Source organism: Haemaphysalis longicornis, unplaced genomic scaffold (assembly GCF_048455015.1).
Source record: "Haemaphysalis longicornis isolate Haplotype H1 unplaced genomic scaffold, Haemaphysalis longicornis Haplotype H1 scaffold_5, whole genome shotgun sequence".
NCBI classification, from domain to species: domain Eukaryota; kingdom Metazoa; phylum Arthropoda; class Arachnida; order Ixodida; family Ixodidae; genus Haemaphysalis; species Haemaphysalis longicornis.
The window spans coordinates 206,420,214-206,436,248 of record NW_027526385.1 but is presented as its reverse complement, the minus strand read 5'-3'; the positions used below and the strand labels follow the sequence as shown (position 1 = coordinate 206,436,248).

The window sequence follows — 16,035 nt, the reverse complement described above, 5'->3', positions numbered from 1 at the left end:
GAGTGGTCTTCCTTCTGAGACAAGTGATGCCAAAAACGATGGGGGGACGATTTCATAAATGTCGGCAATGTTTCTTCGTAATATTTCGTTTTCGATTCCTTCAGTTCAGCGCGCAGAAGCCTTGATAAATTGCGTATCTTGGATTCATCTTTCTTTACTTTTTGTCTCTGGCGGTTAATGGCGCGCTCTAGATGTATTATCTTCCTATTCATCCAAGGATTCTGTTTATTTTCTTCCTTTTTTTGCAAGGGCACAAATTTGTTGACACATAGCATGGCATTTCTTAAATCCGTATCCACATCTTATTGACGTCACTTACCTCATTGAACGCGTCCAAAGAAAACGACAAGTAATAAATTATACTTGTATCGTCGGCCTTGTTGAAGTTGCGCACATGTCTGAAGCTTTCTTTTTTGCGTGGCAAGGCACCATCAATGCTTATCTCATCCGAAACAAGTTTGTGGTCCGATAACACATGTTCAATTGCAACGTTGTATGTGTCTATCCGCCCGTCAATAAAAACTATATCCAGTATGAAATGCGGATACCCTATTTGACGTGTACTGCCATTGACGACCTGCGTTAGGTCATGGCTGAATGCTATGTCTAAAACCCGTTGGCAGTCTATTGCTTCCTTCGATTTATTTGAGAATGTGGTCCAATTATTTCCAGGAAAATTGAAATCTCCCGCAATAACCAGTCTGCGATTCCGGGTAGCAATACCGTCAAGGTATTGGTGCAAACTCTCTAGATATGAACTAGGGGCACCTGGAGGCCTGTACACGGCTCCCAAAACAAGAGAAGTTTTGGGTAATTTCATTTCTAGCCATACACTTTCATGGTGGGGTATTCCTTCCATAAAAATTGCTTCAAAAACTTCTGCAGGTAAGATCGCCACACCGTCCCCTCGTGAATCGCGGTCTTTCCTAAATATTTTGTAGCCGGATGAAACAATTTCGCTATCCGCTATTTCCGGGCGCAGCCACGTCTCTGTGACAGTAATTACGTGTGGGTTATAGCTTGCTAATATATATTCTAGATCACTGGCTTTATTGACAAGGCTCCGAGCATTTAAATTAATTAGGCGAAGGCTGCATGCATTTGACTGAGAATGGCTTCAGTCATCGTCGTCAGAGCGACGTGGTTATTTCTTTGTATGCTTAAGCTTAACTCGACAATTTTTGTCGTAGTCCCAGGAATACACATGTTTGTCGATGACCAACTTATCGTAATTCAGATGCATGCGTTGTCCGGCCTGTCTCCTCTTTTAGGGATTCCCATAATAGCTTACGCGTGGCTAGAGTTTCCTTGCAAAAGTCGTCCCCAACTAATACAGTGCTGCCTTTTAAATTCTTGCAATTTTTGTAAACTTTCAACTTCTCTCGGGAGTCGTACAACTTCATAATGACTGGACGCGGCAAACTACCGCCTTTTCGCCCTATTCTGTGGATCCGTTCAACCGTTTTTAGTTCAACACCAAGTTTGCGAACAAAAATGTCCTGCAGTACCATTAGTTCCAGGTCTTCTGTGGTTTCTGCCTCGCCTTCTTCAACCCCAAAGACCAAAAGATTATTCCGTCGACTCCTATCCTCTAAGCTTAATAGCCTTTCTTCTTTTGATAGTGTCACGTTAAGGTTCGTGACAGTTTTCGTTAGCTGGCTTATTTTTTTACCCTGATGTTTGATTTTTTGAAGGGCGTCTTTCATTTTAGTCATCCTTTCTTCTAGAGCGCTCAGATCTGCTTGAATTGCCTTCTGCCCTTCCGACAGTTCCTTTCGGAGGGCTTTCACATCAGGACCTGGGTTGAGTTCAACGTCCCCAGACAATAGCAGGCACAAAGAGGAAAATCCAGAGAACAGTACACTTGGGCACGGCAGCACAACAACGAATCTATTCACATTTTTATAACAGTATTCTGAATATAAACTGACGTGTTCGAGCAACAGAAGCCGCAGATTAGGCGATATTGCTTTCGCAGTGCTGCCGTGCCCACTTAACGCTGCTGGCCGGGGGTCCAAGTTTATAGGTTCCACGAAGAACTGCTCGATGCACGTTCCATGGTGGCTCCGCTCGAGGGTTGCGTCGACGATGTGTCCGTGGTCGATAACACCGGCGTCAGCAGCTGGTATGGACTGCGACACAGCCAAAGTACGCTGGGCATAGCCAAAACGTAATTGCAAAGAAAGTGTAGGAACAATTGGTTGATTGAAGCGTTCTACGAACCGCCAAACCGCAGGCGATGAGGCGCACCGTAGTTTGAGGGCTCCGGAATATATTTACACCCGGGGACCTCAAACGTGATCGACATATTGCACACACGGGAGTTTTTGCTTTTCGCCTCCATCAAAAAAGCGGCCGCCGCGGCCACTTTTCTCTCAGAAGCAATCAGTCCTACAGGCAGCCGGAAAACCTATAGACATAGCTAAGAACATGGACAAAGGCGATTTAGGTGGAAACAATGCAGAGAGTGGTTTAGTTAAAGACAAAATACGTCCCGTAAGTTGAAAGCGAAAGGAAGATACAAATGTAGGAAATATGTATTTGGCAAAATAAGTATCCAGGGCAGAGAAAGCCTGATAAATGGGTAGAAATTCAAAATATACTTCAACGGGACCAAATGAACATGTACGCCGTAGCCCAAACCTAGGAAAACCACCTTTCATAGACAATTACGTCTCCAAATTACACATCAGGAACGCAGGGAAGACGAGAGGATGAAACGTTTGAATGATTCCCATGGGGCCAAACACGTCCATCGAACATCTCTCGCACAACCGGTGTGCGACATTTGAACGTCCGTCAAACAACCGCAGAAAGCCGCGGACGTCTCACGGACGTCTGCGGGATGGTCTGGGTAAAAAAAATTGCTCATCCTCCAAAGTCCGACAGGCGTCAGAGCCGGAATTCTCGGCAAGCTACGGACGTTCAAACTCCTACATTTCTGGACAAAAATGTACACGGGACAACTAGGGAAAGACAAAATACGGGTTTCGGATGTCCGCCGGACGTCCGGTTCTTGTCTTAAATTTTTATACTCAGGGAGATCCTATACTTTGTGTAAACATATGTGCTTTTTGATAACAAGCCTGAAAGCACTACACCAACTTTTAGAATTCCTGATACAAAAGTCCCTTCTGTAGCTTGTTTGACCCAACCGTAGTTATTAATACTCGCACCACACAATCTGTGGAGAGACAACACTGCGCTCTATAGTTATTTTTCTTGACAAGAGTGCGAACAGTGATGTTCCGGAAACATATTACAGTGGAAAGTTCTAAGCTAATTATCGTGACCGCTTTTCGAAAAGGACCATGCAAAAACTGGGGTACGTTGTGTCAACATAAATTAAGTAAGTTGTTATAGTCAGTTACCACGTTCGTGAACTGGATGCTTTAAAATCCCGCAGTGTACACACATTTCAGAATTGAAAAGCGGTTACGATAGCAAGCTTGAAAATTTCCAGAGTATTATGTATAGCGTAAGCATCCCCTCTCCCACTCTTGCCAAAAGAAGTATGATTAAGGTGTGGTCGACACATTGCATGGTGCAATATTTTTTATAATTATGGTTCTCCCAAGACAATTACAGAAGGGACTTTTGTATTCAGTATTTTTAAAAATAGAGTAGTACTACAAGGCATGTTATTAAAACAGCTCAAAATCTCCAGCAAGTACAGGTGCTCAAGTTTACAAAAAAATTATAACCTATATTTTTAAGCTGAATGAATCTTTACGAGTATGTTTGGGATATCTCCAAAAAATGGCCAAATACCGAACTTCAAGCAATGCATGCTAAAGAACAAGAGTAAGCTTAAAAAGTGAGGTATTGAACAGTTAGGCAGGCTGCTGAAAACAAATGTACTGATTGAATAGATCTGGCGTCTTGCAGAAAACTAGTTGCAAATATATATACAGGTTCTCAAGTTTACTTAAAAATTGTAACCTTTATTTTTAGGTTTTATAAATCTTTACCGAGTATGTTTGGGATATTTCTGTTAAATTGCCTCAGACTGAACTTCAATAAATGCACGCTAAAAAACAAAGATTAGGGTTTGAAAAACTCAAATATTTAACAGTTAATCTGGCTGCTGAAAACAAATGTTCCGATTGAATAGATATTCCGTGATGCAGAAGACATTTTACTAAGTATGGCATGCACAACACATGAAACAAAGTCGCAAACCTTGAAAATTCTTTATTTACGGCTAATAACCTCCAATATAAGTACCTTTCCCGTGCACACCCCGCATCATGCCAGGAACATCTTGTCTCAAAATGATTCCCTAATTCCTCCGTCTGCACCTAAAAAAACCAAAAGCAACAATTACTGGTTTGTTTTTAGAGCCACCCTACAAAGAATTCATATACATGTAAATCAAACTTAATGGGGACTTTCGTCCTCTAAATGGCTACAATATAGGATGCACAAAAAAAAATTTGACCATGCTTATGAAATGAAAACCCACAATGAATACGCCAATTTACCCACGGCCCTCAGTCCTCAGCGGCTGCGAAGCAACTCACCACGGCGGTGGACAGAGCTGTGACGCACCAGATGGTGCGACAAATCCCTCGATCCAGACAGGCCGCCAATGGAATCTGAACCTGGCAACGTTTAACGCGCGAACCTTATCTAGCGAAGCATGTCTCGAGGTGTTTTTCGAAGATTTAGAGGGCATTAAATGGCATGTAATAGGGCTAGCAGGGCAGGCGAAGCCTTTACGGTGACGAAAAACGGACACGTCCTATGTTTCCGTGGTCTAAAGGACAGAAGAGAACTGGGAGTGCGATTTCTAGTTAATAAAAGCGTAGCAGGTAACATAGAAGAATACTATAGCATTAACGAAAGGGCAGCAAGTCTTTTAAGTAGGCTCAATGAGAGGTACAAGCTCAAGGTGGTGCAGGGCTACGCGCCCACATTGAGCGACGACGACCAAGTAGTGGAACGCTTCTATGAAGATGTGGAATCGGCAATGGCTAAAGTAAAAACACAGTATACCGTAGTTATGGGGGACTTCAATGCTAAAGTATGCAAAAAATCAGGCTGGAAATAAGGCAGTTGGGAACTATGGTCTGGGCTGTAGAAATAGCAGGGGAAACCTACAAGTGGAGTTTGCAGAACGGAATAACCTACGCATAGTGAATACCTTCTTCTGTAAACAGGACAGTCGGAAGTTGACATGAAGGAGCCCGAATGGGGAGCACAAAAATGAAATAGACTTCATATTCTGTGATAACCCTGGCATCGTGCAGGATGTAGAAGTGCTGGGAAGGGTAAGGTGTAGTGACCACCGTATGGTAACATCTCAAATTAGGCTATATTTGAGGAAGGACCGCAACAAGCTAGTACGAAAGAAGCCGATAAATGAGCTAACACTAAGACGTAAAGTAGAAGAATTCAGGATCGCGCTGCAGACCGATATTTCGCTCTTAACGAGGAAGCTGAGCTTACGACAAAGAAAGCCAGCGACAACCTTAAACGCATTATCACGGAGTGTGCAATAGAAGTCGGGGGCACTATGCCTAGACAGGATACTGGAAAACCTTCAAAGGAGACGAAAGATCTAATCAGGAAACGGCAACCATGGCAATCTCAACCGCAGCTGACAGAATGAAAATAGCGGAGCTCTCGAAGTTAATCAATAAGCGTAAGACAGCTGACATGCAGAAGTATAATATGGAGAGGATCGAATACGCTGTAAAGAATGGAGGTAGCCTGAAAGCAGTGAAGAGGCGTCTTGGCGTAGGGAAAAATCAGATGTATGCACTTAAGCATAAGCAAGATAATGTGATTAAAAATAGGGATAAAATAGTCACAGTGGCAGAGGAGTTCTATTGGGATCTGTAAGGTAGCCGGGACATCCAGGATAATGCCGAACGAGACAGTACTTCAGAGGAGATAGGCATCCCACCAGTAACAACTGAAGTAAGGAACGCTTTGAAAGAAATGAAATTGGGCAGAGCACCTAGTGAGGATCAGATAACAGCACACCTTTTGAAGGATTACGGAGAATTAGTAATTGAAAACGGGCAAACCTGTATTCGCAATGCGTAATGACCGCAATGGTACCGGAACCTTGGAAGAACGCGAACATCATCCTAATCCATGAGAAAGGCGACATGAAGCACTTGAAAAATTGCAGGCCGATCAGCTTACTGTCAGTCGTCTACAAGGTACTTACCAAGGTAATTGCTAACCGAATTTCTGCAACCTTAGATTTCAGTCAACCTAATGAACATGCAGAGTTTCGTAAAGGTTATTCGAAAATGGACAATATTCACACGACCAATGAGGTGATAGAGAAGTGCGCTGAGTTTTCTGAACCCCTATATATAGCCTTCATAGATTATGAGAAAGCATTTGACTCGGTCGAATCCCTAGCCGTCATTCAGGCTTTACGGAACCAGGGTGTAGATGAGCATTATGTAAGAATACTAGAGCATATCTACAATGGGTCTACAGCTACGAACAACCTCCATAGGGAGAGCAGTAAAATACCTATAAGGAAGGGTGTCACACAAGGAGACACAATCACTCCAATGCTATGCACAGCATGCTTACAAGAAGTATTCAGAACGCTAAATTTGGAACAGGTGGGAGTAAGGGTTAATGGAGTATACCTCAGTAAACTCAGATTTGCTGATGACGTTCCTTCGCTAAGTAACTCGGGGAACGAATTGCAAAGCATGCTTTCCGCACTGGGCGAACAGAGTAGAACCGTGGGCCTGAAAATATTATGCAGAAAATAATGTAATGATCAATAACCTCGGGTCAGCACAGCGGTTTCAGATAGGTGGCGAGGCAGCGGAAGTGGTAAGCGAATATATCTACTTAGGCCAAGTTGTGACCCCAGATCCCAACCATGAGGCAGAGATAATTAGAAGGATCCGAATTGGGTGGGGTGCATATGGCAGACATTCTCAGATAATGTATAGCAGCCTACCATTGTCGCTCAAGAAGAAAGTGTATGACAGCTGCATCTTACCGGTACTCACCTACGGGGCAGAAACTTGGAGGCTCACTAAGAGGTTCAACTTAAATTGAGAACGACTCAGCGGGCCATGGAGCGGAAAATGATAGGTGTAACAGTAAGGGATAAGAAGAGAGCGGAGTGGGTCAGGGAGCAAACTGGTGTTAAAGACTTTTAGTAGAAATTAAGAAGAAGAAATGGACGTGGGCAGACCATATATAGCGAAGGCAAGATAACGGCTGGTCATTAATGGTAACAGGGCGGATCCCTACAGAAGGCAAGCATTGCAGGGGCGGCACAAAGTTAGATGGGTAGACGAGATCAAGACGTTTGCGGGGATAAATTGGTAACAGTTGGCACAGGACCGAGGTAATTGGACAATAATGGAAGAGGCCTTTGCCCTGCAGTGGGCGTAGAGAGGCTGGTGGTGATGATGATGATGATGATGATGATGAAATATTTTGGTTGTCTAAAATCTACAGCTAATGTAGCTGGATGCCAATATATACCAATTATTTTTCAAGTGATGTTACCTGTACCTTCAAAGCCTATTTTACAAGTCATCGGCGATCGTTACTATTGTGGTTTTAAGTCGGGCATGCGTCTGTAATCACTATGACTAACTTATTTTTGACTGTCTTTAAAACTGGTACAAAGCCAAATGATGGTTGAGGCTACTGGCATTTGCAGTGTTCTCTAGATTTCTTTGATCTCCCTAACTGAAAATCTGCGCTCTGTTTCTCACTAGCATACGCAGTTTTCCCGCAAGATATCCGAAAGAACAGCTATCACACAATGACCATACAAAACATTTTTAAGCCACTGGGTCAGATTATCAGTCAGGAATCGTACCAGGAGGGTAGTAGGCTGAGCCCTGCTGATCAAAGCAGCGCTGCTAATTGAAAGCTGAAAAAATAAATTTTGAGAATGTATTGTACCAAACAGCCCTTGGCCTATGAACAGTGACACAATGCTGGCGTCAACGTTTGCTTGACATTTTGATATCTCAACTTCAGCTGAAATCTCAGCGTACAGTAAGTTTTGCTTTCTGGCTCAACTAAAGGAGTCCCTGGATTTGCTGCACAATGCCTTAGTACTTGCCGCTGGCACTCAGGCACCAGTTGGAGCCACTATATGAATAAACTGAAATCCTGAAGACTTCAAGCAATTTCAGTCAAAGTGACAAAACAGCACGTCACTACGAACAAGGGAGGAGGAAAAGACTTCCATATAAATACTCGCTGAAGAAATGTCTTTCGGAAAAAAATCTGCATCACTTTGTATTTTGGCAGTGCCTGGATAGCGAGTCTGCACCTACAATTGCTGCTTTAGATATATGAATTATTAGAAATCAGGCCGCTGCCTTTCACGTTTTGCTCTTGTGCCATTCTTCGCAGCGACATCTATACGTTGCCCAAAATTAAGGGCTAAAAATATAAAATATAAAATACCTATCCTAACAATGCCCCGCACAACCTACCTAACCATCGAAAGAAAAAAATCTCTACCTAGTTACGTACAATACTAGGTCTTCTTTCATGGCGACAGAAATGAACCTACGAACAAGTGTTTTAAAGAGCATGCCTCTCAATGAGAGCATCGTGGTGGAATACAGAAGCGCTCAAAAAAACAAGGACGAAGGAAGAAGTAGACAACACGGCGCTTACTCGCAACTACTCGTTTATTGAAAAACATACAAATATATACCATCCAGAGTACACGTGGTCGGATTCCCTCCCCCATTATACACACCATTACAAGACTTAACAGCGGTCGAGGCACATGCGGCAGAAAAAAATATAAGACACAACACACGCCGAACGTAAAGTACGCAAACCCTGAAAACAGCGCCACAACCTTAGATAGACCAAAGCATTAGTTCCGCAACGTGTGACACAGATATGAGTATTCCTTGTCGGTCAAATTGAGGGAGGGGGCGCTGACACAGCGTTTCCCACACCTTTTAATGTGGAATGATTCAATAACTTCTCTCGTGGTTTTGTCCCGAAATTTTGATAAAACTGAAGCCTCGCAAAAAATCGGTGTACATCCACACGCAGAACAGTGTTTCGCCAAGTTAGAGCCATCCTTCGACTTAACAGAACTTCGATGCTCTTGCAGGCGTATATTCAAGCAACGCCCAGTCTGGCCCACGTAGATATGCCCACAATTCAACGGTAGGCAATAAACAACACACGTTGCACAACGAACAAAGGGGGGGGGGGTTGTGCTCTACTCCGCAATTTCGTTTTCTTGTGCATTTTTTACTATTTGATAATAACCTATCTACTTTGCTACACACACCATTCAGTTTTTTCGGAGCCGAGAAAACCACTCTAACATCAAACCTATTGGCAACATTCTTTAACCCATGCGCCAACCTATGCACGTAGGGAATGACTGCCTGTTTTGTGGGCTGTTTTTTGCTGTCCTTTTCCTGGGCCGCCCAATTAGACTTCACACACTTTATTAACTTAAGAACAACCTTCCGCACGACCGACTCTTGAAAACCAGCCTTGTTTAGTCTATCTAATTGATTATGAAAACTTGTGGACACTCTATCAGAACAAGATTTTGTAATGGCTGAGCGCAGACAAGAAGCAGCAATTCCCATCTTTACTACCTTTGAGTGCCCAGAGTTGAAGTTTAATATGGGCTTCTTTGAGCGCTCCTTTCCTAGGCAAAATGGATCGACAAATCGACCTCAACCTTGGTGGGGCGGCTACAAAAATTGTAAGGTATGTCGATGATTTCCTGGTGTTTGTAAAGTCTGGTAGCCTTCGCCGCAGGGTTAGTGATGTTCTGAGTCTGTTTGAGCAGTATGGTCGTGGACTGAGCTTTACAGTAGAGCTACCGAAAGAGAATGAACTACAGTTCTTAGACTTAAGGCTTTTTCGTGAAGAAAACCACGTTTGCTGGGCGTACGTGCCGCGCTCAAAGAAGCCCATATTAAACTTCAACTCTGGGCACTCAAAGGTAGTAAAGATGGGAATTGCTGCTTCTTCTCTGCGCTCAGCCATTACAAAATCTTGTTCTGATAGAGTGCCCACAAGTTTTCATAATCAATTAGATAGACTAAACAAGGCTGGTTTTCAAGAGTCGGTCGTGCGGAAGGTTGTTCTGAAGTTAATAAAGTGTGTGAAGTCTAATTGGGCGGCCAAGGAAAAGGACAGCGAAAAACAGCCCACAAAACAGGCAGTCATTCCCTACGTGCATAAGTTGGCGCATGGGTTAAAGAATGTTGCCAATAGGTTTGATGTTAGAGTGGTTTTCTCGGCTCCGAATAAACTGAACGGTGTGTGTAGCAAAGTAGATAGGTTATTATCAAATAGTAAAAAATGCACAAGAAAACGAAATTGCGGAGTAGAGCACAACCCCCCCTTTGTTCGTTGTGCAACGTGTGTTGTTTATTGCCTACCGTTGAATTGTGGGCATATCTACGTGGGCCAGACTGGGCGTTGCTTGAATATGCGCCTGCAAGAGCATCGGAGTTCTGTTAAGTCGAAGGATGGCTCTAACTTGGCGAAACACTGTTCTGCGTGTGGATGTACACCGATTTTTTGCGAGGCTTCAGTTTTATCAAAATTTCGGGACAAAACCACGAGAGAAGTTATTGAATCATTCCACATTAAAAGGTGTGGGAAACGCTGTGTCAGCGCCCCCTCCCTCAATTTGACCGACAAGGAATACTCATATCTGTGTCACACGTTGCGGAACTAATGCTTTGGTCTATCTAAGGTTGTGGCGCTGTTTTCAGGGTTTGCGTACTTTACGTTTGGCGTGTGTTGTATCTTATATTTTTTTCTGCCGCATGTGCCTCGACCGCTGTTAAGTCTTGTAATGGTGTGTATAATGGGGGAGGGAATCCGACCACGTGTACTCTGGATGGTATATATTTGTATGTTTTTCAATAAACGAGTAGTTGCGAGTAAACGCCGTGTTGTCTACTTCTTCCTTCGTCCTTGTTTTTTTGAGCGCTTCTGTATTCCACCACGATGAACACATACCAACTAGCCCAACTTTCCGTTCTTCTGCAGTTCTCAATGAGAGTGCAGGCCAAAACAACAGCACATATTTAATACGACGGGCCTGCTTGCAGCAGTTTGTAGCGGTTCTTAAGGTTCGCGTTGATTGCTGCTTAAAACAGCTGATAAGTATTAATTCAGCCGCCAAAGGCAACCTATGCTCTGCCTTTATTACCGCACATCTTAACTTAGCAAATATGTTATTCACTAACAGTAATTTTAGCAAGGTGGTGTATTACAGTAAAAACGCACAAGGGAAAACCAGTGAAAAGAGAACACAACTGCTGTCAATTAATCATTATTTTTATTCAACCAAACACCTATTTTTTTGAAAAATTTATTTTATGTCCCCAGAAAACCTAATACAAATATATAGACAGGGGCTGGCTGATACATCCATTTTGCTTCTTTCTGATGTGGCACGCTTTAGACACGTCGGGCATCGTGTGCTGACTTTGCTTAATTAGCGTTCATTGCTCTCTCAGCCTCAAATTAACACACCAGTCTGTCTGATTGATGTACGAGGCGCCCAATGAGAAAGGTATTTGGTGAGCCATGTTTGTGACGCATGAAACGAAATATATATCATGCGTAATACTGCATCGCCATTGGCTATCTTTGGTTATCTTTAATTATTGTTGTTGTGCAGCCGGGCAAGTGCTACCGTTTCAAAAGGCAATGGAATTTCACACTGGCATTGTAGTGCATTGTCCAATTCCTCAGCCCATACGACATTTTCGACACGACAGAAAACGTTTCTTCCTTTTTTGTTCCTTGCGCATGATTTCCCCTTATGATTTTGTCCATTGTTTTATTTCCAGTAATACAGATAACAGAATCTGGATAATCTTGTTTTGTCTACCTGCTGCTTTGTCCTTAAAAGCTTATTGACATCGTTTAGTGGAAAGATTCCATGTGAGAAACATGCGACCAAATAATGTTTACCCAGTTTTGAATATTCCAGCAGCACTTCCTGGTCCTACCCAAAATCCAGAAACATAGCTGCCTCCGAACCTTCATAACACACTTCCTGATTTGTTATTTCGGTCACTCAAAATGGAGTAAAAATGGTGTGGCCCTCTTGTGTTCCTATGCTGCTCTAATGAGTTCATGTTTTAAAATAGCAACAACATTTTCTGGCGCAAACCAGTGGAGAATGGTAAATCATCCTGATCGTGTGCTCCAGGAAAGAAATACGAAAACGGAATCGTAGTTGTCTTTTTAAAGATGCCGCATAGGCTAACGTGGCAATTTGCTCTGATGTCGATGTGACACTTGCCGCGCCTGTTGAAATAACAACCATTTCGCAGGCTGTACAGAAATGCCACAAGAAGATGGCTGCACGTCAGCGTGCTTCAACTGTTTTTATGGGGAAAGGGCTCGAAATTTCGCTTTGCTATTTATCGAAACACTTGTCCGAGTGTAAAGGTTCTTCACTAGTGGAACGCTACTTAGAAGAGACTCAATTTTTATAGGTTCCGGCTAAGCAGCTTGAAGGGACAACAACGTGTGCTCCTCATCTGGTTCACGCTGTGTTTTGGGGAGGTCATTCGTGCACGGAGCGACAGTTGTCACATTCCTTCCGTTAAGTGAAGTTTCGTTACACATTCATATGAGGTGACCCTGCTAACCGCACTTTAAACAGGTGGTGTTGAGTTGTAGGCAGTGCGACGCTTGTGATTTCCAGTGCACTGGGAACCCATTGTTCCGTCACCTCCCGGGTTGGCCGTTGCACGAAGTTTGCCAACTGTACCGAATCGGCAGAAATGGACGGTCCACATAGCATGTGCCAATCTTTTCTTGCGGCTTCTAATCGTGTCGCAAGTTTTTCCGCAGTTCCAGATGCAATTCTGCGCTTTCAACAGGCGAGCCTGTTTCCGGGATCATTTATTCCACAAACAATCTGATTTCCTATCATCCGCTCACGCCCTTGGGTAATTGGAATAATCTGCTGGCTCGTTCGGTGCAGCGACGTAGTCAGTGACACCCTCTCCTTCCAGCCTTTTGCTCTAAAAGAACTTAGAACTTGCAACCACTTCGGAACTTTCAGCATGGTATGCGACAGCAGATACCGTAAAAGCCAATATGTTGCTGGTCACAGCTTGTCAGATATACCACCTTCTTAGCTTCGGCCACATCGTTCACACCGAAGGACAGCAAAACACGCTCATGATATTCCGGCCACTCACTTGTGCTTGCGTCGAAAGCTTCAAGCGTTCCCATGGACGACATTCTTGTTCCAGTGACACGGGTGTTGCTGACGCACCCAGCTCACGGTTTTTAATCCTCGCCGCCAGTTGTCGTGTTCTGCTGAGTTAGCGCATGCACGAGACTCAGTCCAAATGTCGACTGCCCTACCCGGCCGGCAGCATTTTTATTTAAAATATTTTGAAATCACCATCTCGTGGCACTACAGCATATTGCACGTGCCGGTGGCAGCAACTTAACAATCGGCATTGTGGTTTACGAATTTAGGAATGAAATAACGCACGGTCTTAAAGCCATATTTGGTTGTTATACAAGGTAACCTGCAGTTTATTTTTTCTGAATTAAAGACTGCCATTTAGTGAGAGATAGGCTTGCTGATTCATATAAATTTGTACGCAGTTCTCTATATACATATAATGCAATGATGTACATGCGTAGCAGCTGTTGTATATCCAGTATTTATTGTGTTTCTCTGAATTGTCTGCTACCATGCTGGGAACCTAAACTTTCTATACCACGAACAGCTTTTTTCTGCATTGGAGTTACTTTGAACTTTTACAACAAATTTTTGAACCCCCGTTTAAAATACAGTATTTTTTGGATATTGAACATTCCGTAATACAAACTTTGTCTGAAACTCTTGGGAATTTCATCACGGAGTTTCTATAGTGTGCCAGTATCCTCCGATAGCTTCAGTAATAGTTGATTAGTATGTACGTTTCACGTAAGCAATTCATCAAAACAGACGCTGAGAAACTTGATACTTTTTTGGATAAAACCAGCGCTAATTCAGACGACGGCCAAGGAAGTGAAACACACGGACAGCCGCTGGTCTAACAACTAAATTTTTTAATATAAAAAACGTGAATATAAAGACTGAACACGAACAAAAAATAATAAAAACAGTGCGCATGGTCGAAAACAAGTTTCAAAGGTAACGGCGATATAAGTAGATATACACATGTTACAGTCAAGGCACACGCAGATATGCAATCTCTTTAGGATGGAGACACACGCTTGTTTGGCTTACACACTTATCGCCTTGTTCTGCTATGTGCAATGCCTCCATGATTTCGCAGGTTGTTTGATTACGGTGTGTGACAAGTGTGTGGCGGCCCCCATCCCTGATATTCGTTGGCCGTTAAGTTCAGTGGCCACACCAGTGGCTCGGTGGGCAACAGTGTGTGTGGCCGGGCAATAAACACCGCCGAGCACGGCTGCTCGGGGGTCAGTCACCGTCACCACCAACACGCTGCATGTCGTATCTCGGCTGTAGGGTACCCCTACCCTCACAGGTTCACGAACGCGGGACTAAATCGTGACACTGGCGACGAAGGAAGATGCCAGCGGAGCGGCCGAAGCCGTCGTGAACGCCGCCACCGAGAACGCCGAGACACCGCCCCCTCAAGCCAGCCGCCATTACGCCATGCCGCTGTACGGGAGGCTCGAGCCGTTCGAGGGTGAAGGGTCCCCCTGGCCGGTCTACGAGGAGCCAGTCGTCGTGTTTTTCCGGGCGAACGACACACCCGAGGCGAAACAGCGCGACATCTTCCTGGCCAGCTGCGGGACCCGCGTCTTCGCTCTCCTGCTCGACCTGCTCAAGCCGGCCACGCCGCACGAGAAGTCGCTGGGTGAGCTGTTTGCTACGCTACGCTAGCACTACAGCCCGGCTCCGTCGACGTAAATGGAGCGTTTTCGCTTCAATAACCGGAGCCGCCGAGACGGAGAGACGCTCGGGCAGTTCGTCGCAGCGCTGCGAGGGCTGGCGAGCGGCTGCGCCTTCGGGGAGCAGCTCGACTCGCTGCTCCGGGACCGTTTCGTCTGCGGCATCAACGACCCCGCCATGCAGACGCGAGTCCTGGAGCTTCCCGGCCCCTCGCTGGACGACGCCGTGAAGGCAGCGCTGGCGATGGAGACTGCGGCCAAGGACGCGGGCGAGCTAGCGCGTGCGGCCGGCTCACCGTCGGCGGAGGCGGCGGTGAACAAGATGGCGGCACGGCATGGCAGGTGAGTTCGCGGCGGTGGTGACCACCCCCCTTCATAGTGCCAGTTCGCGGAAGCGGAGTGCTTTGCGTGCGGACGAACTGGGCACATTGCTCGGGCGTACCGAGGGGGGAAGACAGCGGACGGACGGAAGCAGCAGCCGTCGTCGAGCACAGGTTCCGCGCCAGCCCACGGCCGAGGGAGTCGGCGCAAGGGTATGCGGCGGGGGCGTGCGGCAGCAGCTTCGGGTGCAACGGCTAGGCTTCACGTCGTGGCCGAAGAACCGCAGATTTTCGACATGTGGCACGCGGCCACAGTGCAGCCGCCGGTGCCACCATACTGGCTGACCGTCGTAGTCTGCGTGCGCCCCATCCTCATGGAGCTGGACACAGGGGCCAGTGTGGCTGTCATGGCCAGGAAAGCATTCAGACGCACCTTCCCTGGCGTGGCCGTCGAGGCGTCGGGCGTCATGCTGCGCAGCTACTCCGGACAGCTCGCCCAAGTCGAGGGTCAAGCCCAGGTCAGCGTCCGCCTTGGCGACAGGGAGGCCACCCTTCCCCTGTACCTGATCAAGGGCCGTCACCGACGCTGCTGGGCCGGAACTGGATCCAGGCTTTGGGCTTGCGGCTGCCTGAGTACCAGGAAGCAGTGTGTGCGGTGGAAGACATCCCGAGCCTCCTGACCAAGTTCAAGGCCCTGTTCCAGCCCGGCGTGAGGACATTCACTGGCACGTCGGCAAGCATTCATGTGCTAGAGGGAGCACTGCCCCGCCCAGCCAGACTGCATGAACGGCGTCATCGAGCAGCTGCTGCACCGGCGAGAGGCCGGCACCAACTGCGGTGGGGTGCT

The 16,035-nt window shown here is 45.7% G+C and overlaps 1 pseudogene; it reads right to left on the bottom strand.

Moving 5' to 3' along the window:
- Positions 1-1,287: 1,287 nt before the first annotated feature.
- On the bottom strand, positions 1,288-15,597 carry LOC144140083 (uncharacterized; annotated as a pseudogene).
- Between the last annotated feature and the right edge of the window lie 438 nt (positions 15,598-16,035).